Source organism: Hypanus sabinus, chromosome 28, assembly GCF_030144855.1.
Source record: "Hypanus sabinus isolate sHypSab1 chromosome 28, sHypSab1.hap1, whole genome shotgun sequence".
NCBI classification, from domain to species: Eukaryota; Metazoa; Chordata; class Chondrichthyes; order Myliobatiformes; family Dasyatidae; genus Hypanus; species Hypanus sabinus.
In genome coordinates, this window is record NC_082733.1 from 42,723,723 (window position 1) to 42,729,722 (window position 6,000).

General features: G+C 47.0%; 1 protein-coding gene across 6 annotated transcripts in view; it reads right to left on the reverse strand.

Moving 5' to 3' along the window:
- LOC132382634 (CTD small phosphatase-like protein 2) overlaps positions 1 to 1,671 on the reverse strand; it is an 83,381-nt gene extending 81,710 nt beyond the window's left edge. For 5 of the 6 annotated variants that reach the window (XM_059953048.1, XM_059953042.1, XM_059953045.1 and 2 more), the window contains exon 1: positions 1,523 to 1,671. The gene's annotated coding sequence lies outside the window, so the exon portion shown is untranslated. The remainder of the gene's footprint in view (positions 1 to 1,522) is intronic. The other variant, XM_059953047.1, reaches the window with a different exon arrangement.
- Positions 1,672 to 6,000: the final 4,329 nt, after the last annotated feature.

Genomic DNA, 6,000 nt, shown 5'->3' on the forward strand with positions numbered 1-6,000 from the left:
AATAGTCCTGCTGTAGCGATTAGTTTTGGGAAAGCAACTGATCAACCACACCTCAGAACAATTATAAATAGACAATAAAGATCTTGAACCAAGGTCTCCTCAGCAGATAATCATCGTGAGTTACAGCAGTTACCTCATTTAGCCTTTAGTGCACCCTGGCCCAAGCTTTGTGTGTTTATTGCAATGTTTTGAATTTCTCCTGGGGGAAAGCCTAAAATCAGCTGTTAGGGCAGGACAGGTGATTTTATAATTGGCAACTGCACTGAGACAAGCATGAAGATGATGCCAAATTCACAGCCTGCCTCCCGAAACATGCTTCTGTGGCAGTCAGTAAGCACGGCAGATGTAGAACATCACCACAGTTGATTTTTGTGTGACACTCTGCATAATTTGGCAGGCAGAAGGACAAAACACGTGAACAAATTGTGTACCTGAACCTGAGCCTATTAAGTGAACTTCATAACTTACTGCCTACAAAGTTCACTGATAAATTCCATCAATGACCTCCCATAATTTGCATTTAAAAACATGCAGACACATTTTTCCAACATCCTATGAAAATTGGCAATCTGTAACACTGATGATTATTACTGAAGGCGCACTTGGAGATCAGTGGGGAGTGGAGACGTCAGAGGGTGAAGGGGAAACAAGGTGGGGGGGTGTCAGGACAGGTCTGCAGGGGCGGGGAACTTCAGGACGGGGTGCGCGGTTCAGAAGGAAAAGCGAAGGGGGCGGTATGGGTCCAGGGGAAAGGGGTGTGTCCGGGCGTGTAGTGTCAATACAGGGGACACTTCGGGGGAGGTAGGGGATCAGGGAGGTTTGCCTGGGCGGGATTCAGGTAGAGACACTTTAGGGGTGGGAGTGCATGTAGAGGAGGGAGAACGTGGTCAGTGGGCTGGAGAAGGGAAATATGGTGGTGGTCAGTGGTGGATTAGGAAAGGACTGAGGCATAGGAAGGGGCAGTTCGGACGGTACTATGGAGGTCAGTTGTTTGGGGGCGTGTTCCTGGGGGAAAAGGGCGGAGCGTCTATATGTCCGGGGATGCCGGTGTAGGTGGAGCGGCCGAGACCGGACGGGGGCGGAGCAGCCATTGGCGCCCATGACCTTTCCTCCTCTCCCCTTCCCCCTCCTCACTTCCCACCACCCCCAACAACCCCAGGCACTATCCGGTGCCACCATCTCGGGACCTTTCCTGGTCAGACATAGTGATGGGCTTTTGCAGGAGGCCTGAGATCCAGTCGGCGGCCTAGAGTACACACAGGGCCCAGTACCCTGAGGCACCCCTGTAGCCATGCCACTCGGCCCCTCCCCAGCTGTACAGATGGTTCGTCAGGCCCGAAACGCATCCACGGCCTGGAGTGGGCAGCCATCGCCAGGGAGCGCGGCGCGGTGGGCCGGGCTCCTCTTTGTCAGTTGGCGGCCTGAGGAAGCCTGTCCGTGCGCGGGGAGTCGATCCACACCAAGCCGCGGACTCTTCCCTCCCCCTACTCCCCTCCAAGCCCCGCCGCCGCCGCTGACTTACCCGTCCGCGGGGTCTGCGCGCCGCTCCCAGTCGCTGCGCCGCCGCTCGCCCGCTGTTTACACTCGCCAGCATTCGGGCGCCATTTCCCGCCGCCGCGCACACACACTGGGAGAGACGGCTCCCGACCCGGGAACCCGGATGCAGCGCGTGCACGTACTCGCGCATCGGGACGCCAGCGGCGCGCGCGCTGACCCCGCCCCGCCGCTCGCCGTCGGCCACTCAGCGGCCTTCCCCGTCGTCACGCCCCTCTTCACCCTTCCCGCCAACTTCAAACGGCAGCATCTTTCTTCCCCAGCCGGCGACTTCGACTGACAGCAGGCGGCGATGGGCAGAACTGTCTTCGATGCTTCTCTATCCTAATGGCGGGAGGTAATAAAACTGTTCTACATCTCATGTGAAGCAATGACTTTTTCCGAAAATGTCAGTGACCTCGTGGGAGGGGCTCTCTCAGTTTGCAGTACGTATTTAAATTATAATTATATATATTGCATTGGAGGAGGCCATCAGTTGGTCGCGGACAACCGTGGCTGTTGTGTCCTAGCTGACGAGACAAGCCAGGGCAGTACGATCATATGCCCATGTGGCAAGATCCCCCTTTCCACGTATCTGATGAAGCCAAAGGAACAGCAAAGACCGATACAGTTTGGTACCAGTGGTGTCGCAGGAGTTGCCAGTCAGCGTTAAGCTCAAAGTAGGACTGCCTTAGGGACCCCAGCACCAGATTTTCCCTCGGGGTTTAATCCCGAACCCTTCCCCATGAGTGAGTATAGCCGCAAGGCAACGGAGGTTGGAGATCAGAGTTGTCCCTCTCCTAGATGAGCTGCCAATGGTTGAGGAGACCCACCTGCCGAAGCGACTGATTTTAAGTCGCCAGTAACCCGCCTTTGCCTCTGCTCCTGTCGGTAGAAACGGTTCCAACGGGATTAGTCGTGCTGACTACCCGTCTTTCCAAATGTACAGAATTACTGTCAGTTATAAATTTCTCTACCACTGAAACCTGCAGTTACCTAGTTTATCCCAGCTGCCCTTATTAAAGCTTCTTTATACTTCTATGAAGGTGCAAAATTCCTTCCTCATTCCTGCAGCTATAGTCTGGGAATCTGGAATTCCTTGGATGGATCTTATCCAACCCTAGGGATTTATAATTCCTTGTACATTCCATCTAACACCTCCGCCTCCTTATAATGGCATGTTTTGGATTATCAATGGACTTCTCCTTGAACTTTCTCTACCATATTTTTCGTGGCCATCATAGTGGGCCATATCTCAAATAAAAATGAGTTGGATTTCTAAAAGACAGAGAGCTAAGTAACATGGTGTCATGTCCCTCAATGTCAAGTGAACAAGCGCTGATCAGTGACTTCAGCAGAGGGGGAGGGGACCCACCTGCCCTTGTCTTCATCAGTGGTGCTGAGATTGAGAGCTTCATGTCCCTAGGAGTGAACATCAGCGAGACTGTCCTGGTCCAACCACATAGATGCCATAGTCAAGGAAGCTCATCAACACCTCTTCCCTCGGGAGGCTAAATGATTTGGCATGTCTCAGTTTATCCTGCTGTTTATTGATGCACCACAGAAACTGGAAATTGATTGGTATGGCAGCTGTTCTGTCTGTAGAAACTGCAGATTTGTGGACAGATCTGAGCCCAGGACAGGTCCTCTGAAATGAAAATTCCAAGGAACTTAAAGTTGCTGACCCTCTTCACCTCTGATCCTCCAATGAGGACTGGCTCATGAACCTCTGGTTTCTTCCTCCTGAAGTCACTAATCAGCTCCTTGGTCTTGCTGACATTGAGTTGTTGTTCCTCTCTGTACCTTTTGGTGCATCAGGTGGCAACCTTGTCATTTCTTTAGCATTTGTCTGTTTCACAAGGTCGAGTAGCTAGCCCGATGTTCAACCCGGCATGGGCGGAATTCGCGCAAGGAGCCGGCCAAATTCCAACCCAGGACCTCTCACTTTGAAGTCCGGTGCACCACAGGCACAGATGACATTGAATAAAAGGTTGTTGTGGCACCACTCAGCCAGATTTTCAGTCTCTGTCCTATCTGCTGATTTGGTGTAGTCAGCAAGCTTAAAATATAGCCACACACTCATAAATGTAAAGTGAATAGAGCAGGTGGATAAGCACACAGCCATCACCTTTGCTGATGAAGGTTGTGTTGCCAATCTGAACTGACAGGTCTGCAAGTGAGAAAATGAGGATCCATTTGCACAGGGAGGATTGTAGCTTATTGATTAGTTTTGAGGGGATGATGGTATTGAATGCTGAGCTATAGGAGCTATCAGGAGCATCCTGATGTATGCATCTTTGCTGTCCAAATGTTCCAGCGTTGAGTGAACAGCCAATGAGGTGGTATCTGCTGTATACCTGTTGCTCTGGTAGGCAAGTTGGACTGGTTCCAAATCTCTTCTCAGGCAGGAGTTGACGTATTTCATTACCAGCCTCTCTGGACACTTCATCATGAGGTGTAAGTGTTACAGGACAATAGTCATTGAAGCAGGTGGGAACTTCAGACTGTTGAAGTGAGAGGTTAAAGATCTTAGTGAACACTCCAATCAATTGATCAGCATATGTCTTTAGTACTTGGCCAGATACCCCGTCTGGGCCATATGTTTCTCGTGAGTTCACCCTCCTGAAGGCTGCTCGCATGTCAGCTTCAGAGAACATAGAACATGTTGCTAGGGGTGGTAGTAGAGGCAAATGCAACAGGGACACTTAAGAGACTTTGCTAAGCACATGGATAAAGGAAAAAATGGAGGGCTATGTGAAAGGAAAGGATTAGATTGATCTTAGAGTAGGTAAAAAAGTTTGGTACAATATCATGAGCCAACAGGCCTGTATTGCACGTACTGTTCTATATTCTTTTAGATTATTAGAAATTATAGCCTATATAGATGGCTAGATCATTAGTTTATTTTTATTTTATTGATATACAGTGTGGAATAGGCCCTTCAAGCCACACCACTGAGCAATCCCCGAGTTAACCTTAGCTTAATCATGGGCCAATTTACATTGCCTAATTAACTTACCAGCTGGTATGTCTTTGGACTGTGAGAAGAAACCAGAGCACCCAGAAAAAAACCCATGCATTCCATAGGGAGGATGTATATATTTTTTTACAGGTGATGTCGGAATTAACTCCAAACTCTGATGTCCCAAGCTGTAATAGCATTACACTAACTGCTACGCTACCAAGGTGCCCAAAATAACATAGGCCTTGATTGGGGATCCCAACTATCCTTCTGGTCTGAAAAACATCATTTCTACTACTTTTCTCTTTTTTTTCAGTCTTAAGGACATAGTTGCACCTCTAGTTATTTAGTCCTTTGCATTTCAGTTTTCTAATCTTAATATGGTGTTTAGCTATATTATCCACACTAAATACTCATTAATGTTTTTCATTATTTCAAAGAACTTGATCAAAATAGTCAAACATAATTTACTTTAACTTAGAAGATACTTTCTACATAAACTGCTCACAGCAATTGGCAACCTTTCATGAGGGTTTTGTTGAAACGTACTTTGTTAAAAATAAGATCTGTACATCATATCACATCACTGGACTCTTTCAGTTTTATGTGTTTTATATCCTGTGTTTTTCCCTGTTCTTTCTTGTTGCCATGTGGCGCGATTTGTTAGTTTTTTTTTGTGCAAGGGTGGGGATTAGGGTTTGTTGTTCTGCTGTTTGCACGTTTAGTTTTTCTGTGTGTGGGGACGGGTTGATGTTCCTGTTGCCATTTGCATGACTCCTCTCGTATGGGGCTTTGATCGTGTTGCCATTTGGCGTGATTTGTTAGTTTTTTGTGCAGGCAGTGTTTGGGGTTTGATGTTCTTGCCATTTGCACAATTTGATTTGCTACATGGTGGGGTAATACTGCCATTTGCACAATTAGTTTTTTTGTGTGGGGGGAGTTTGCAGTTTTCCTTTGAACAACTTGCATGGTTTTCTTTGTTTCGTGACTATCGGGAGAAGATGGTTCTCTGACTTGTATACATCATACATACTTTGATAGTAAATGAACCTTTGGTAACACTTACCAACTGCACTTCATTATTTTCCCAAGTAGCTGAAGAGAACCGAAGGAGACTAAACTGTTGGAAAAATGTTGCTGTTGTGGGAATATTCTAGAGTTCTGAGAAATATTGTCATTATGCTGCATATAATTTAAATATGGAGATTGTTCTTGCGAATGAAATTTGTTGCACCGTTTTCCAGCCAGCTCAACTTTGAGATTGTCCCCAATTGCTTCAAGCAGCCCTTGGTAAATTTGAGATTATGAGCAGTTACCTGTCACTAGATGATGTCACACTACTGTTGACAAATGGTTGGGGAAAGCTAGAAATATCAGGGCAAAAGCTTTTTTTTTGGATATTTTACAAATTTCCTTTTGATTTGTACATAAAGGAAAAATTTTAGGATATTTGTTTTGTTTAATAATATATACACAATAGAGTGCCTCATCAGAATCTCCCTGTT